Source organism: Phalacrocorax aristotelis, chromosome 11 (genome assembly GCF_949628215.1).
Source record: "Phalacrocorax aristotelis chromosome 11, bGulAri2.1, whole genome shotgun sequence".
Taxonomy (NCBI): Eukaryota; Metazoa; Chordata; class Aves; order Suliformes; family Phalacrocoracidae; genus Phalacrocorax; species Phalacrocorax aristotelis.
In genome coordinates this window covers 22900581-22920014 of record NC_134286.1, presented here as the reverse complement: position 1 = coordinate 22920014, position 19434 = coordinate 22900581, and positions in this window count along the sequence as shown.

The following is a 19434-nucleotide window of genomic DNA, read 5'->3' as shown; positions in this document are numbered from 1 at the left end:
AGCTTCTAGAAGAAAAAAAGAAAAAAAGATAACAAACACGGTAGCAATCTGCTTTGAGAGGAGCACGCAAAAGAAGACATCTCTCTCTTTGATCTATGTGTACAGTTACAACATGTTTTGTGTGTACCTAATACAGTCCCACCTGATCCACGTGTAATGACTCGGCTAGTCACAACAGCCTAAATGGAGCCTGCTTGCTAGGTTGCCACCTAAAACAAACCAAGAGGTATTAAAACCAGTCAGTACCGTTCATCTTCCTCAGCAAAGAGAATGGGACAGAGGTGGCTCACATCAGTGGATTGAACACCATTAGTCCTTTTTGGGGGCATTATTTTTTGTCTGAACCAGCAATTTCCAACAGATTTCAGTAAAAATCCAGGTCTTAAATTTTCCTTGAGTTAGACATTGACAGCCCCTTCACGCCTGGTGATTTTCCTTCTTTCCTCCTCCCAACTACGTGTCTGTTTTCGCCTTCCCAAAGAAGCAGCCTCATTTCTGCACTTCTCTACCACAAGACAAGTCTTTTGAGGGAGGAAATTAGGCGTTCATGTGTTCCCTGCTGGGGTCTTCCCTCTCCAATGAGCCCCCTCCCGATGTCAGCAGGAAGCTGGACAGTCCAATGGCCCTCCTCACCTGAAAAGACAAACCACCTATTGCAAGGGCTTACTAGGAAAGGGACTGGCAGAGCTTACTGAGATCGTGATTTACTGAGGTGTGCTTTTTGAACAGTAGTTCAGCCTGAATGCTCTTGATTGTTCATATACAATAGGCCTGATTTTCAAGAGGGGACAAGTCCTTGTAGCTTCCCCAGGAGTCAGCAGGAGCTGCCGGAGCTCGAGCTGTGTAAAGCTCGGGCTGAGCTCGGGCTGTGTGAAGCTCGGGCTGAGCTCCGTCTGTGTAAAGCTTGGGGTGACTCGGTCTGTGTAAAGCTTGGGGTGAGCTCGAGCTGTGCAAAGCTCAGGGTGAGCTCGGACTGTGTGAAGCTCGGGGTGACTCGGTCTGTGTGAAGCTCGAGGTGATCTCGGACTGTGCAAAGTTAGGGTGACTCGGCATGTGTAAAGCTCGGGCTGAGCTCGGTCTGTGTAAAGCTCGGGCTGACTTGGTCTGTGTGAAGCTCAGGGTGAGCTCGGTCTGTGTGAAGCTCAGGGTGAGCTCGGTCTGTGTGAAGCTTGGGGTGAGCTCGGACTGTGCAAAGCTCGGGCTGAGCTCGGTCTGTGTGAAGCTCGGGGTGAGCTCGGTCTGTCTGAAGCTCGGGGTGACTCGGTCTGTGTAAAGCTCGGGGTGAGCTCGGACTGTGCAAAGCTCGGGGTGAGCTTGGTCTGTGTAAAGCTTGGGGTGAGCTCGGCTGTGTGAAGCTCAGGCTGAGCTTGGTCTGTGTAAAGCTCGAGGTGAGCTCAGACTGTGTGAAGCTCGGGGCGAGCTCAGGCTGTGAAGCTCAGGCCCAGGCGGTGCTGAACAATGCTGCTGTGGCCGCTGGAACCTCAGAATCAAACACAGTGAGAGCTAAGGCAAACTTTCATTGCCAACTCAAATCACAGTGTGTTTGGAGCTCAAACAAGTCTGGATATTTTTTTTTATTTAGTTAGTTGTAAGTTTTTCTTTCTTTTTTGAGATGCAGCTGCTTCAGAGTTTAAAGGATTAGAAACCTGAAATGCTGGAAATCTCACAGGAAAACCTGCTCTTAAAATCTCCAGCTCTGAATGGGATGAATGTCTGGCCCCTTGGGCTCTTATTATTTTCTGTTGAATTTTTCTGCAGTAGGCATTTTCTAGCTGAGTATAAAAGACTGCTATCAGAGGCTTGGCGTTTATATCTGAACTGAAGTCACGTCACTGAGAAGTACCATGACAGCTTGAATCATACTTCATAAGCTTAACTGAAGGTCTTCGCAGGCATTTGGGTTCATCGGAGTATGGTCAGGAATAAGTCCTGACATGGTGTCTGTTAGGCTGCGGAATAGCAATTTCTTTTGTATTTCTAACTGCCAGTCAAGGAAACTGCGCAAGATGCTGTATAAAATAACACGTAAATAATTTCTGCCCTAAGTTGCGAATAGCCTTCATGTGGGGCGTTCTGAGGAGGCATGCGATGAAACTTGTGAGCTACAGTTGTCGGTGTATTGCAAGTCAGCGCAGCGGAGCATGCCTTTGGGGAGGAGCTAGCTCTGTGAGAATTTAGTTAAAAGGACCTTCTCTCAAACAGGACAGTGGAAAGTGCGAAAAAACCCCATAGCCTTATCGCTGAAGTTTTAACAAGCTGGAGGCGTTCTAGGGACTGGCAGGGAACTGGAATGAACATTTTCATAGTGATTGAGAGATGGTAGAAAAGGTGAAGACCAGTCATGAAGATTTTGGAAACGGGTTGAGGAAAAGGCTGTGAAGATGCTGAAAATAAAGAAAAGAAACTTATGCTTGATAGGAAAGAGAATAAGGAGTCAGCAGGGAAGGCTCAAAGTGAGGGGTAAGCAGACATAATAGGGTTATATTTATCAGGGTGATAACCATAACAATATGTCGGGAGTCTGGCAGTGCTTCTCCTAAGAACACTTGAAACACTGAAGATAAAGATAAAGACAAGAAAATTACTAGATAATTTCATGCAGGAACACATCCTTCACAGTTATACTGAGAAAAGAAGATGGGATAAGGTAGACGCCTTTCTAAATCACTTTCCTTTTTAAATTTCTATAGGAGCGAGGCGATGTAGTAAATGGAGGTTTGGGACACAATAGCTTCACGGTCCTGGTTTCAGTCAGTCCCCAAGAAAGGAAGACAGACACACAGCAAAGATGCAGACCAGCAAAGAGGCAGTCCTTTCGCAAACACCACGTCACCTGGGGGGTTTCAGAAGACAGCTAAGGTGCGTGATGACTGACCCAGAACAGGTCCGTCCCAGTGCTGCACTTAGACTGCAGACGCTGTCCTGGGGATTGAATTAAGCAGTGATTTAGACGTCCGTCGCAAGGCTCGTTCTTCTGCTTCTTGGTACAAGTTTCATAGTGCTTTCTGGTTACTGCTTGTTTCTTTCTTGAAATTACTTTGATGTCTCTTGCGATTGTCTCTCTTGACACTTTCTTACATTCTGCAGACACAAGTTGTGATCTGCTTGGCAGTTCTGCAATTGCTCTGACACTTCAGAGAAGCCTTATATGCCATCAGTCACTTATCGCTGCTTTGAATTTGCTGGCAGACCATGCGCCACTCCTACAGTCACTGGGGAATTGGTTTTCTCTTCGCCGGCTTGTGGTTTGGGGACCACCTGTCACAATCCCTCATTTTCATCCTTTTTTTTTTGTGATTGCACTGGCAAGATTCATCACGCCGTAGCACAGGGGTAGTCTGCAATAACTGCTGGGGATGTCTCAGATTGTAAACCATGAAACTGTCCTTGAGGAACAAGGGAAGACCCGGGAGATGATGCCTGTGAACACTGGCTGCAGAACCTCTACCTCCAGGCTATTTGTCCGGATTTCTGCCAGAACAATGTGCGAGCAAACCCTGTGAAGCTCATTGTTGTTTGTTGCTTCAATTTCAAATTACAGCTCTGCCACACGAACGCAAACCAATGAGTTCTGCACAGCGTGGACAGGACGGGGAGGGGAGGCAGCTGGGAAGTGCACTGAACTGCGAGCACCGGCACGTACAGTAAAACTGATCACTTGGAGTGTAGACAAGGGGAAATATCTGAAGAAGAGAAGCCGTAAACCAAACCGTGGCCCGCACAGAACCCAAGCCTTTCTAGAAACTTTGAAAAGTTCAATTCACTTAGTATTTTTACTGGTTTACATTTCTGCTCCGTGGCCATTAAAATAAGAGCCTCTCTGAATGATTTCTGAGTAGGAAAGGAAGCAAAGTGGCCACACTTTGCTATCCTCTTGTGCCCAGGGAACAACAAAAAATGCTGGAGAAACAGGGTATCCTCTCTGCCCTTTTCATTACCAAGAGTTTCAGATCATTTAAAGAGGCATTGGCATTTCTGGGTACTTAATCAAAGCCAAACCTCAGGGTGAACCTCTGAACCTCTTTCAGCTTGACCATTACTTCTTATAAGTGATGTTTTAATTTTCATCTAATGGCAAGAAATGTCTTTCATTCTCCCCGCTGGCATCAGAGATAAGGGACTAAATCCCCCAGACATTAAAACATTGAACAGTTCTGTCATGTGTTACTTCAGTCTCCTGTTCAAAGTCTTTTTCTTCTTCCCAAGCGATCTCAGATATAATGTAAAATAATCAGTGAGCAAAAAGAGGGTAGCAATTTAAACTGTGGCTTTGAAGTTCAACTGTATTCTGGGCTGTTGCCCTTCATTTCCAGCCGTCCGAGAGGTGTCAGTCCTGAAGGGTTAGCTCAGGCTGTTAAGCCAGATCTACAGCGGCTCATCTGTTACATCAGGGAATACTCTTCGGATGCACTTGGAATTGGTTGTGGGTTACAAAGCTGCACTTTCGCTAAGTTATCTCATTGCTGATCCTTTTGCCCCAAACGAACTAATAAATGTGAGGATCTGTTCATTCACATTGTAGTTTCGCTGGTGTAACCGTTCCAGTCCCGTATCACACCTCAGTCTCAGCCTCGGGTATAGCAGCCGTGTCAGCCAAGGTTTGTAGTTGTTAGTGAAGTGCCACCCGCATCACGTGTGTGCTCCCAAGAGTGGGGCTCACTAAGCCAGAGCCTACCTTACCCATCACTTTGGCTCGAGCCGGGGACATGCTTGGCTGAATATCTCTTCAGTGTCTTCTACCCCTAACTTCCAGTTGCCCCCCCAACTCTGAAAACTACCTGTCATTGAAGCCTTGCGGGCTGCTCCTACAGGGATTTTAGCACTTGGCCGGGGCCAGCCCCATGCCCTGTCCCTGCTCCGAACTCCTGACTGCCCACAACATGCGCCGTAAATGACAATCCCGTTGGTGGGGCTTCACCACACAACAAAGAAGGGAAGCACGGAGAGCTGCACAGAGATCTCTGCAGAGCTCTCCTCTTGGTGTTAGGGATGATGACGAATGAAGTGCTGCCAAGGGGGGGAAGGAACATAGCAAGCAGTCCTTCATGATGGAAATCTCCTTCTTCAGGAGCCAGCAGCCAAAGCTAGAGACTGGCATAACTTTCTTGAACATCAAGCCTTGCAGAAGACCTCTCTTACACAGGTACCTGTTTTCACCCTGAATGAGTGTGTGCCAATTGCCACCATAACCGATAAGGCTTCTGCATACTCTGAGGAGATAGTAAGACCTTGGTTGGTTTATAGAACTAGATAGCATCCTTATCTCTCCCAAGACACAACCCGGTGCAACATCAAAGTAAATAGGACAGGTGCAAGCTGTGGCTTGGCACTTCTATGGACTGTCAGCAACAACATGGCAGAAGCCTGAAAAGATACACCTCTTCTCTCTAAGAATACAACTCTGATCTTGGGTTTAAGCAATAAAATCCTCCCTGTGTTCTCTTCCACCAGAGGGTGCCAGTGACTGAGGAACCACCGGCCTGGGCAGCCCCTTGCAAGATTGCAGAGCGCCCTGTACTCACTGGGTATCCTAAAGAAAGAGTGGAATCCGTATAGCTGATAAAATTTGCATTTACTTTTAGCTCCTTCATTGCAAGGAGAGATATTATATGTTGACAGAGTTCAGCAGAGCTGGCCACAAAGCCCCAGCACAGGCACGGAGGTGATTCAAGAGAAACAGCCCCATTTTCTGTTCCAGCCATCAGCTGCACCCTTGCTGTGAGAGGTGAGAAGGGAGCTGGTCGACCCCAGGGGTATTTTCAGAAGGCACAGCTTGCTTGTAGCTCTTGGTCACGCTAAAGCATCTCTTTGTATTCTTATAACCAACCTTAACATTAAGGGTGTTCTAAGGCCTTTTTCAAATTCCCCTGTTCCAGCCACGGGAAGATTTAAAGGGCCAGTTCCTCACCTCACCTTGAAATAAAACTTTTCAACTTAATTAAGCGTCAGCTGAAGGTTTGGACTAAAATCTTTTATTTCTTTGACAGAGAAGATAAAAATAGACCATTTGCCGTATGTATTCACCTGGCCCATTAGCAGCAACAGCAAATTTTACTACCTTTTTCTCCTGTTAGCCATCTAGAAAGGACAAAGCTAGGCAACACCAAGTTGGAGCCTGTTTTGTCTTGCATGATATCAACATATGTATTACATGAATTTCAATTGCAAAACCAGCAGTGCAATTCCATTGTTTTCAGCTGAAGCCATCGATCCTATTCCCGGAGTCCCACGAAAGTAACCAGGTTGTACGTTTGAAGTAAAGGGCACTGTTTGGCCTGCATAGCTTCATTAATTATTAGTGTCCGGGCTGAGTGTGCAGAAATAGCCGTGGGGTGAGTCCGTCCCTTGACTCATTACCTAGGCAAGTGTGACACGGACCTACTGGCACTTAATGAAGAACTCTAGGATGACATTTTATTTGTCTGTTTATTTGACAGTCACTTTTCACAGTAGAGTTTCACTTTGGTATTGTAACAAATTCATGAGATCTGCTGTAATGTTAGGCAGAAATAGCCTGCTGCATAGCCAGTCTGGTGGGACAGGAACAGGAAGAGATGGCAGAGACAAGTGCAATTGTAAGAGTAAAGAACCAGCCTTCAGCTGCTCAAGTGAGGCATATGTGATATCTGAATGAGTTTTTTAATCTCAGCTGGGTGACATTTTCCCAAATGCAGAAGCGTCACCGAACGGAATGACACGTCGTGATTGGCACACTCCCCAGGAGAGGATATTGCTGGTGAGGGCTGATGACATGTTAGGTCAGGCCTGTGGTGCACTGTAGAGCCTTGAGACTGAAATAAGGGCTGTTGCAAGTCAGGGTTGAGTTTGCAGAACTGTGTGGGGGCAGCTTGTGCTCTGCCAACACAACAACACAGAGCAGGTTCTGAACGCATTTCTAAAAAAACATTGATGGCATTTCTGACACAAAGAACACGTGTATAAAAGCTCCACTCTGCTGTTTCTCTTTAGATTCAGGTGGCTAAACTGGACTTGAAGCTTTCAGTATTACTAACTGAAACATACAACTGATAATTTATCTTACAATGGGAAATCAGGGTGAACCTCAATAATTTGCTTTATTCTCTCCCTGTGACCCTGAAGTCAGAGGAGCAAGAAGCAGAAAGACACCCCATCCATTTTAGAGCTGAGAGCGTGGCTCCTGTTCTGCCTCCAGCTGTTGGTGTGTGGCTGGCACTTCTCTGGGGGCTGGCACCACTTGCAGGTAACTGAAATAACTCCAGCAACCTTTGGTAGCCTGAAATAACTCCAGCAGCCTCTGGAGATGTGGCTAGCCCAGGATCAGGATGCTGAGCCTCTATGCGCATCCCTCCTTGGCCATAGCAGAGGAGAGGGTTCAAGAAAAGAAATCGTAATAAAATCCAACTAATTTCAAACAGAAGATATCTCGTCAAACATCTTCCCAGCACATGACTCTTTCCTATGGCATGTTGCCAAGTGTTCTGCTAGTTACCCTAAGTATGATAGATGAAGTTTGATACACACAGCAACTGAGAAAAATTGCTGGTTGTCAGAATATCAGCAGCCAAGACAGCAGCTATGTTTATTGACTTACAAACTGCAACATAATCTTAATTATTGGTAATCCCAATGTTGTCCAACCTGATACTCTCTGTGGAGGCATCGCTAATGGCCTTACAGAAAGGATGGCAGCTCAGCTTCATCCTGATCGTGCATATTGAACTGTCACTGTAACTCATTGATGTACTGCTGGACGATTTTTTTAAGAACTGATGTTCTTCCTCTCTGTCTTTAAATTGCTCTGGTCTGAGGTCTTATGGCCAAAAGCAAACAACAGATAAAATCCACAAATGTGCGTATTAGAAAATAAAGATAAAATAGGAGAGTACAAGGAGAGTAAGGAATTATTCACACTAATGAGAATGATAGAATTACTAAAACGAATATAAGCTTTAGGATTCTGAGGTTCAACAGCAAGTCTAATCTTATGTAAACTTTCCTTCCTCTTCCATCTCTCCAGACTCTCTAATGTAGGTAATTATTATACTTACCTTAATTGAAGTTAGTCTTCCCTTGAGCAGGAGGTTGGACTAGGTGACCTCCACAGGTGCCTTCCAACCTTTTTTATTTCTTTTCTATGATTGTATTTTACAAGCAGAATAACTGATACGGAGGCTGACGGCCTCATAGACATAGTAAATTATCAGGAAAGACAGAACAGAACTGAGAAGATCGGACGCTGACACAATGTCCCTCTGCAGCCCCAGTGGCAGCCGGGGCGCTGTGTCACACCTGCCCAAACTGGGGAGTGAGGGAGAAGTGGGTGGAGGTGGCCGTGGCCACTGGGATAATGTGATCACCTTTTCATTCTGGGTGTGTGGCAGCCGCCAGACCATGAGCTGAGTGCCACCAGCATCACCTGAACTTGCAGAGGCTACACACCTAGTGCCCCAGATCCTGGAGGCGTGTGATTAACACTGACATCTCAAATGTCGTTTTTGTTTGCTACCCTAAAAGTAAAGCTGAAGAACTTGAAAATATGATGAAGATGGAAATAACATAGGACGGTCTGCCTGAGCCTGCAGAGAGCCTGGAGGTTGAGAAGCTTGGGGTTTTCACCTCTGAGAGGCACCACAGACAGGGTAAGTACCACCAGTCAGAGCCTGTGCCACCAGCTTTGTGCGTGGGATTAATTACGATCCATCCAGGCCCAGTGTGCCTGGCACGCTCGTCTCTGTGCTCCCAGTGGCACCTCTGCTTCCGAAAGCTGCATCTGTGGCAAACGGCTGCAGACACGCTGTGGGATCCAGCTCGGTTCCAGGCTTCCTATTGGGATCCCTGTGTCCTAAAACACGGGTGAGAAGGAACACAAGGACGATGCATGCGTGCCTGCAAGGCAGGGCAGTGCCTCCAGCGTATGGACGCGAGAGTGGATGTGTGTGGCTGTCATCTGGAGACCGAAGTCTGCTTGCACACTGTTAAGCAGTACCTTAACTATGGCAGAACTGGAGCTAGAAGCATGGCTAAATGATTAAATAGGATAAACTAAGGTAACTCTGGTTACTTTGGTTACTATCCCCTCTTTTATTTCCTCAAGAGGTTGTAAATAACTCAGAAAGCTGCCTGGAAGAAAAGCAGTACAGCCCACTACAGAAACTTATCTGAGAATTAAAAAAAAAACCAACTTCAAAAGGGAGAAGGGACTTCAAAATGTCCCAGATCGATAGTCTCCACAGGAGAAATGGTCATAAAAGTCTAAATGACATCGACACAGTTTCACTCATGGACTCTCAATGAAAGGAGTGATGTCCGAAATACATAGGTAATTTATTTTCTTAAGATTATACCAGGTCAGCTTTTATGTAGGCCAAAGAAAAAGTTCAGGCTTCCATTTGGAAAATAAATATGATTGAATCAGATCTCGGCTGGGCAAATATCTGCAGCTCAATGAGAGCTCCATATAAATTCTTACACAGATCAATTTATTCCCATGTTAGAATGCTTCCATCAGATGGCACAAGCACTGCTGGAGAAGTTGTAGGAAGGAGGACGGTTTGGAATCTCTTGTACACAAATAGCCTGGGCAGACTAAAACTTTTGTTCAGGAAAGCATTTTGTTTAATGTTACAAAATACAGAGTGATTGGTAGCAAATTATAAATGTTACCAAAGCATTTCTCACCGGACTGAATTTTGTGCTGGAATGAGAAACATTAAGTTCTCCCTGCAAGGGGATTTCGTAGGAACAGGTAATTTCAAAATAGCTCCCAAAGCCATAAAGGGGTAGATTCTGTCTAGCATCCGAGGTGTTCTGAGCATTGAAGTATTTACAAGGGAGGTAATTAAGTGTTTTGTGAATAAAGAGTAGAAAGAAGAGAAATCCACAGGTACAAAGAAAGGTACAAAGGTACAAAGTGATGAGTTCTCTGGTTTGTATGTGCACGATCTTGGGAAAGGGGGGTTGATGAAGAAGGAAAGAAGGAACATCAGTGTCGTATGATTTTGAACATCTTAGTAAGAGGCTTTAAAGTTTAGGATTTTTTTTCTTCACTCAGCAGAGTTTTGTTTCCAAAATGATCGTGTTCCTTTCCTCTGTGGCTCCTGAGCTACGTTTGCTGAAAATGTGCATGGCATAGTTCACAGTGCTCAGTGTACCCTGTAGCGTGCTAGGAATAACTTAGCAACGCACTGGCTTAGGGGAGGCTCTTCGCTTTTGGAATGTGAAGTGAAACAAATGTTACAGCCTAGCTTTATTACACAGGTCCTGAAATCTGAACGAAATAAAAAACTGCTTTTCATCTGTATGAAAACAAGCTTCATTGGATTTTTCTTCAACTTTGTTTTGTTCTTCAGTTTAAAACCTCATCCATGGCTGAAAGGTCATTTTTTTCTGCTTTGCTGCATCTTTTTGTTTTTCATTTAAACCTTGTAGAGAATTGACTAAGCTAAGATGGTCCAGGAAAATTAAATGTGAGCTCTTGACCTAGGCTTGCTCTGCTGATGAGCAATTGAATTGCTGTGGCCTTTAAAGCATCTTCTTCACCAGAAGAGAGAAAAAAGAAAGAGGATAGATTTGTACTGAAAGCAAACTGGAAAGAATTTGCTTCGCAGTGTTGGGTCAGGTATGTGCTGCTGGTCTGTCACGGCTAATTAAGTTCTAAGCCCACCGTATTTTGTTGATACAGATTACATTATAGTCTCCGTCTTCTTCTAGAAGGCACACGGTCTCATTAGCATGACAAAGTAGTAGTTGCACAGGTTATATTAAGTGTAAAGAAGAAGAATTCTACCTTTATATGTCAAGGCTAAATTGTCTGTTATGTGTCTTACTAAGGTTAAACCCCCCCCCCCAACCCGAGGACTTTCTTTTGTGACTCTTTCTCCATACTCTTTCCTATTTGTCAAGGCAGGTATCTGACACATTGATCCCGCTGCTAACACAGTGATCACTGATGTGAGCACCCACCTAACTCTTCCAAAGCTCTTACCACAGGGAGCTACCAGCACTCCTGCCTGTTCAGGAGAGCTTGCCTCAGTAAGGGCATGGTAAACAGTGGGACACACGTGCCAAAGTTCCCCGCGTGGAACTACCTGGGTATCTATTGTGTTTCCCTTCCGAGATTTCATATTAAAGTGTGTGAAAAGTGAGAAATGGGAGTTGTTAGTAAGTGTCTATTTTCTTCCAATATAATTATAAACCAGTTCTTATGAACTGGAAGGACATTATCCAGGGGCAACAAGGTACTCCTTGTGGGTGGGTGATGCAATGGGCTTTGCAAACCGGTTTGTCATCTTGAGTTGAGGGCGATAGTGCCAGACCAGCAGTGGATAAGTAAACGGGATAGGTTCACAAATAACAGTTCCGACCTCTTTTTCAGAAACTCTTTCTGTTCTACAACTTCCAGTGACACTACAAGCGTGAGGCAGCTGGCTGTTTTCTTCACTTTACATGGGTTTTTTGTCCAAGGGCAGGAAAGAGGCCTGTGCTTCTTCACAGCATGGACTTTGTCACTTCTTCTCGGCACGTAAAAGCACAAAGAGTTGCTGGACAAGTCACCCTCTGTGAAGTTTGCTTTTAGAGTGTCCTTGAAGTACTTTCATAGACAGCACCATATTATTTTTCCAGTTCACTGCAGAGAAACGTTCGTGCTTCCCCTACCCACACACCAGCTTTAACAGATGTTCAGCCGGCACTAGGCAGGACTTCGTCACTGGACAGCATTGTCCAACAGGCTGATCAAGGGAAGAATGGGATACACCATTCTTCACCGCTGCTTCTGTTGCTCTTCAGTTAAAGTAATCCTAACCCGAGTTAAAGAGATGACTTTGAAGCGCCTCTGTTCCCTGCACCAGCCCCAAAATAAAGATTGTTTTCTTTAACAACAACCACCACAAGGCAGACCTGAACACAGCACACTACAGAGCAATGTGCTTGGCCTTAAGGGTTCCTCTGAGTGTGGGGTGCACAAGAATAAAATCAGCCAATCCATTCACACGGGGCTGGGACTACTGGAACGAGACTGGCCAGCCACATGAAACCAGTGTGGTGGTAACTGGTATGGATGGATGCGAGGATTCCTGGGGTGCTGGGCTACTCTACATGGGCTGGTACCAGTGTTTGCAAATCCTCAGGCAGGTCTAGGCAAAGGGCAGCAGGAGGGAGAGAGGACTGGAGCCATTGTCCTGCCTAGTCCTGGGGAAACTGCTGTTAAGATTGTTATTTCTTCTCCAGTATTTTTTCCAGCTTATTTCTGGAAGCCATTTTGATGCTGTCAGCAGTGAACAGAGGTGGCGTGGAAGTTCTGGGATGATATTCCTTGGAAATGTAGCCTAACAAAGCACATCACAATGTAGAAACAGTGCACAGAGGAAAGCGCAAACGTGGCTCACAGGCAGTTGACTTTGGAGAGATCAGGGAGCCCCGCTGGAGAGGGTGTGAGTTGGCTGTCCTTAGAGACCGAAGGAAAAACATACATTCCATTTCCCTCCCCTTGAAATTTACCATTGTCTCTATACATAAAACCACCAAAGGTTTCACCAAGCTATATTGTACTTTGAATGCATAAATGATCCTTGTGGGCCCTTTTCAACTCAGGATATTCTATGATTCTGTGAAATACGAAGTCACCTTGCTGTCATTTGCTATCACTCAGTGAGTTTAAGCACTCCACATACCGCTGGTGACAAATAGCCTGCAATTGTTCATCTTTGTTCCCTAGGGAGCTTTCCCTGATGATGGGATGACTCAACTCCATAATGTTGACTAGATGAACACATGATTTCACAATAAAATAATCAGTCACTTTTTGAAAAAGGGCAAATTTATGCGGCCACTTGGAAGAAAAAAGCAAAGTGCAGCATAAAATTCCTTTTATTTACAGTGGGATATGAAGCATGAGTAAGATGATTAGAACTGTAATTAACCAAGACAGCCAAATCCACAGATAGGAACGATGTACAGAAGGAGGCTCTCGGAGAGACAGCATAGAAGAATCCTAAAGTATTTTTTCCACTGCAAGCCCTAGGGACATCCCTCCTTAATTTGATCTCTAACGAGAAGCTATCTCCAAAAGCCCCTCTGTTTACTCTTGAATAACAGCTGGGCTTCAGGAAAAGGTCTAGCTAATTTTCTCACTAAAAAGATACTGCATGCATAGTGCATGCATAGATACTGAAATTTGAGCTTCATTACAAATGGGAAGAAACAATTTTCTAAGTACGGCAGGGGAAAACCCCAGAGGAGATTCTGTCTGTAGCCAAGTAAAGCTTGAGTTTGGCTCCAGTCCTGAGTTATATCCCTTTCGGTCATTTGCCAAACACCATCTGAGTTCTCCAGATGCTGCTAACATCCTAATATCATGCTGCATTAAGTACCATCCCTGCTTTCCTTCCCTGTATTAGACCGTTCTTGGAATGTTTTCAATAGGTTTCCTAAACCCACATCTGAGTTCTCTCTGATAGGTTTCAATAGCTTGCTGAGAGGCAGATAATCCACCCTTTGTCACTGTGGATTGAGTCCTGTCTCAAAAAAAGAGCAACTCCATTTCATCAAAGAGAAATAGTTAGGAATAAATTTGCCACTGCTAACAAGCTTGACTGGGTCAGAGCTTTGTGTGCTGGAACAAAGAGTTTAAGACCCTGAAACATGTTAGTATTGCAAAGAATATTCTACTCAGCCTCTCTGCCATACATATTTTAATGCACTACATCACTTGTATTTTGTTAGATCATGTTTTACGCTAAAGAGTACCCGTCAGATCCTTATAAAGTACCTGCTCTGCTTTGGATCTAATTCAATATGATCTCTTTTTTTCTGTTGTATAAGAGGTCTCAGTGCCCCTACATGTTTCCAGATGTAGCAAGACAGACAGCCGAACTCAGCTCTCAGCCAACCTAGCGCAATGCCGAGGGGAAGACAGCCATTCCCAGCTCTCGGTCATTGATTCATTCACGCAGAGCTTCAATCCAACAGGGAGCCCAGTCTGCAATGGAAGCTGTTAAGAAAAAGTTCCAGGAAACAAGTTTTTGACTTGACAGCAGGGCGAGGGAGAATAGCTGTGTCCTTAGGGAAGCTCAGGATCTGTGATGTTTGAAGACTGAGGGGCTTTATTCTTCACAAACAGAGATAGACACGTACTGCAAAACATTATCTAGAGAGATTTGTTTGAAACTGTAAACACAGCTGCTTTGGCCTTGCTCAGACTTCTCTCACGGTCCCTTTCCATGAATGTTCATGCAAGTGAGTTCTCAGTAACCCGCTCTCTGCGCAAGTCAGATTTTTATCTGTTTTCTCAAGTTCAGGCAGCAAGTACCTTTTACATGAGCATGCCTTGTGGTGTTCAGGGAGACTGTTTCTATTCAGGGGGTAGAAACAATGCCACTTAATGATAAGACTATTAAAAAGCAAGAAGTGCAGCTCAAATTGCAAGGCAATAAGCAAGAAGAATCTTGTAGAATCATTTTGAAAATAACAATGCACCTGAGAAACATCACAACCTGCTTCTAACTATTCACTAGAAAAGAGAAGAAACCTCCCTGTATGAACTATTTGTTATGAAAGTCTTCAGTTCAGTTCCAAGAGCAACAAACCAGATTGAACTATGTGGTCATCAGTTTGTTTCCTAAACTCCACTGGAAGTGGACGTGTCAGGTGATTTCATCAGAGTTGTTATGATGACATTTTATTTTCTTTCCATTAAAAACATCTAGCCACAGCAACCGCAAAGGAGAAAAAAAAACCACTCTACTGAACATTTCCTTAACTCACATCTCCTTAGTGATTTTCCATCTCTGCAAGTGATGCTTTAATTAACTAAAAACCTTCTGACTCTAAGCAGGTTGGAGGTGCTGTCCCACAGCCCCATCACAGCATGGCTAGCAGATTATTAATCTAACGCAAAGCTACACAACTGGGGAGTGTAAAAATACCAGGGACACCTGAGTTGCTCTGTTTGATTGTCCTGAATTTAGCGGAGGAGAGGGACGGTCCCTGCATGCAGATTGCTTGGTGCCTGTTTGCAGTCACAATCTCCTCTGCAGTGTAAAACCTTCTGAAGGGGAGATCAGGGGCTAGACTGGATTTTTGACTTTAGCAGTACCACCTCAGAGGCAGCACATGTTACACCAGTCCTGCAACTCCTTTGATAGTGCAAGGGATGAACTAACTGTGTTTTGACCAGCGTATCTCTTGATGTCCTATGACGTGGAAGACATAACTGCAGGATGGCATCGGCATCCAGGCGTTAGGAAGGACTGCACTTGACCCAAATGCACGGCACTAAGAAGATCATAAGGTCGTCGCTGTCCAGGGGATGTTGGCAGGAAAAGGTGTAAGAAACAGTACAGATTTTTTCCAGCAGGTATTTTCCGAACCTGCAGGGGAAAAACATTAGTTGCATGTTGGGTCTCTTAGCAGGGGCTGTAATTATCATGATGCTGCAGCTCATCACGTAAGGACCCTGACACCACCTCATGATATCTGAACTCACTTTGAAAAATTACCCCTGAAGGGCCCTTTAGAATAAGGACACTTCCAAGGGTTAAAGCAGGAGCCTGTACCCAGTTCTGCTTTTGTGCTTCTCAGTAGCCTCATATTCCCTGAATTAATCCACTTTTAAATTTTTCTTCTCTGGGAAGATACTTCAGAATCTATTTGTGACAATCAAAATTCTAAAATATGGGAAAAATCTGTGCTCCCTAAGGCTATTTCTTGAAACAGCTATTTCTTGAGTATCATTAAAGTGAGAAAAACAAACTCTGAAGGCCAAATTCATACCTGGTGTCATTCAGCTGACCTTAGCATCAGTGCACCAGCAATGGACTTGGCCATGCACACACATTACGCTGTTTGCTTACAAAATGACAGAATCCAGCACCTGGGCAGGACTGCGTGCATACTGACTGGAACTGCTTATTGAATTGTATCTAAACCCACCATCTCAGTGTATTTTTGGCACCATTCTCTTATAACATTTGTAAATGAGGCCCTTTTTTCAACAGCCTCTTTGGCACTCGTATTGCAGGAGCTTAGCTTAGCAGTGTGGGTGTCTGGTAATGCCCCCTTCCATCCTTCGCTCGGTAAAAATGGCACAATAAATCGTTTTTTTCTCAGATGTTTCCCAGGCAAAATGTAATCTTCATCCGCATTACACAAGCTTTCACTGTTTTGTTGATAAGGATTTATTGTGGTAGACTTCAGCTGCCTGTTAAACACTTCCTAAATGGCGAGCGCCTAATAAAAGTGAGATTACAGGAATTGCTTGGTGGGGGACACACCATACCTACGATTTAGCGTACCTTTCCCTGCAAACTGAAGGTCTTCAAACTGGTCTCCGGATTGCAAAATAATTTTAGAAAGCCACTCTTTGATCTGTAGAAAGCCTATCAGTAACCTGACCAGTTCAGTGTCTGGGGTGGCACCACTAAAAGCAAGTCTGATGGTGGCCTCCATATGAATGGTGGCATCAGTATCAATATAAGGAACTCAGAGCAAGATCGAAAGAATTACAGGTTCCTGTACAGGGGGATTTCTGTAATAAATGTGACTTAAAATTACAGGAAAAAAAAATCTGTGGTCTGAAAATGCCGTGAGCTGTACTTAGAAGTTCAGTCAAGGCTGTGACATTGCCTTGGTGGCCTTGTACAAGACACTCACTGCTCTGTGTCAGCTTTCGTCATCCATCACACAGGGTTTTAACACACTGACTGCCCCTCGTGATCCCATGGAGGACATTCAAAAGCCTCTGTCCAAGAAAAATATTTACTGAAGCCACTCTTGTAACGCGTGCAGGGCTGATCTCTTGGGATGTGCCTACAGAGTTCACCACTGCCAGATGCAATGTGCTAATGTGTGGTGGGGCCCTGCCTGGCTCAGGACATATCTGAAGTACCTCAGCAGCACATGGTGCTGCTGTGAGCCATAAAGATGTATTTACAGCAACACTGTAAAGGAGACGCCTTCAAGAATGCGTTTTGCTCAGCTGAGATGCTGCAGCCCTTCAAGGGAACACGCCACATTGCACTGACATGTCCTCCTTGTTCCACTTCAACACAACCACTGTCGGAAGCAGGAATTACTGATGACTCCACCTCATATTTTCAAGTACTTCCCTGGTACCTGGAAAATTCAGCTCTTTCTTTCACTGCTCTGCCTCCAGTTTACTGCAGCAGCCATGTTATTTCTTATTATGGAGTGAATGCTCTGGTGGAGCTAATGCATCGGAGCTGGATTTTTTAAAAGCATTCCAGCTGGTTACAGCTCTGATTAATTGTACGAAACGCAGCTCAACCTTGTCTTAGCAAGGAGCCTGATCAAATTGACTTTTCTAAATATCATCTTTGAAAACGAGAAAGCACAGCAACATACAACAAAAGAAGCTGGAGGACAGGTGAAACAGCCTCTTTTAAAATCCTATTAATTGTCAATCTGGGTGATTGTAAGATCCTTTTTTATGGTTTCACCCTGCTTCCCAAATGCATTCAAAATTAATTTGCTAAGCTCAACTCTGGCCTAGTTCTCTGGTAGTTGCTTTCTTTTGACACTTCCCTTTACTTCACCTCCTCAGGCTCAGTAAATGCCGATTTCTGGTAGAAGATGACACGCAAATTCATGAAGCATTCCAGATTTTTTTCTGGAGGTGTTAAAAAAATGTGTAGATGTGGCACTTGGGGACATGGTTTAGGAGGCCTGGGGGTGTTGGGTTGATGGCTGGACTTGATGATCTTAGAGGTCGTTTCCAACCTTAATGATTCTGTGATTCTATAAGATGTGGACCCAGACCTGAAGGGTCCAAAAAGGAGCAGCGAACGTGCTGCTGCGTCAGGTGAGAGGGAGCAAGTTCTGTGTTGGACAGAATCTCCCTCCTTTACAGTGTGCCTATGATAAAGTGGGTTAGAATTGCCTTTACTTTCAAATTTCTCACAGATTAAGCTGAATCGATATGTTTCTCCACTGAGAACATTTGCCAGCCTCAGCAGCTCAGTTCTGCTCTGTACTTTGCCCAGGGCTCCATCTCTTACTTCAGAAAAGCTCCTTGGAAGAAGTGAGCACCCTTTGTTCCTTTGGATTCCTGCTCGAAACTGATCTCTGTGGCATACTGATTAGTTTGGGAGTAAGCTGTGGGGGTGATACTGTCTGGCTCAGAAATGCATCTATTACTCCATGTCTTCTCCTCATCTCACCATGCTTATTTCTTCCCTCATTTTTTATTTCTTGCCTTCTGTGTGTGAACTTTTCTTTGGGAGGTGTTGTTATTATACACGTATGTTGTGTAGTGCCGTCGCTTCCCCTTCAGTGATCCCCACCCGGATTATTATTAACGTTATGAACTATCATCATCTTTCTGCAAACCCCGAGAGAAGCTACTGGGAACAAAAATGACTTCGGACCGGCGTGCGGCACAAATGCAAAGCCCAGGCTAATGAGTGCTGCCCCCGCTAATTGTGGTGGGAAGCCCGCGTGCAGGTGCTGCGTGGCACCCGGCAATTACACCGCCTGTGTGTCTCGTCTTATCTTGAAGTGAAGCAGCGTGGTTTTGTGTAAGCGGTGGAAATTAATAGCGTTGCTTACTTCTGAGAGCATCGTGTGACAGCTGTAAGACTGCAGCGCTGGTGGATGGCAGCAGTCCAGCGGCGAGGGGTCTGTCTGACCCCGGACAGCTTGGGTTTGCCACCAGCCGAAGGAATGTAAGGGTATCTCTGCTATCCCCTTTTTCCTTCACCTGTTACCTCTCATAAACAGTATTTTAACTGACACCTTATGGAGTCCGGGTGCCTTTCTTGCCGGGGTCGTAACAAATGCTTGCACCGGTGCATTACGCTAATATCACCCATTATGTAACAATTAAAAAATATAAATTCTCGGGCTTGATACAAGGTCATCCTGCTGAAGTAAATTTCTCAGCAAATGAAGTGTTTAGATTGCAATGAACACCTGGGGAAACTCTGCTGCCCTTGGGTTTGTGAGACATCATGAATATTCACAGCAGAGGCAGCAGCAGGTGAATAGTAATTACAGCAGTTCTTCAGGATCAAGCCTGGTATCCCCGAGAGACAGCATTATGCTTTGAAATTAAAATAGACAGAAAAGCAGGTAAAGCAGGTATTATTAGTTCTGTTAAGTGCCTGTTCTAAGTACTAACACGGTCAAACGCATCCCCAAGCCCCTTTCACGAATGGGGAACGCTATTAGCCTGCTCCCCAGGGAGGGCAATGCTGATGTCAGAGCTGACGGCCTCACACACTGAGGAAAAAACTGGGGATTTTTTCCCTGAAATACCCCCCGAGAGCTGGGTGTAGGCCCTCGCCGGGGGGGCACTGGCGGGGACGGCAGGCCAGGGGACCTGCAGACACCGCCCAGAGAGAGAGGCCTCTCTGCGGCCCTCGGCCGGGCCCTGCTCAGGACGGCGGAGCGTGGCGATCGTCGCCACCGTCCTCCAGGACCAGCCCAGGGACTCCG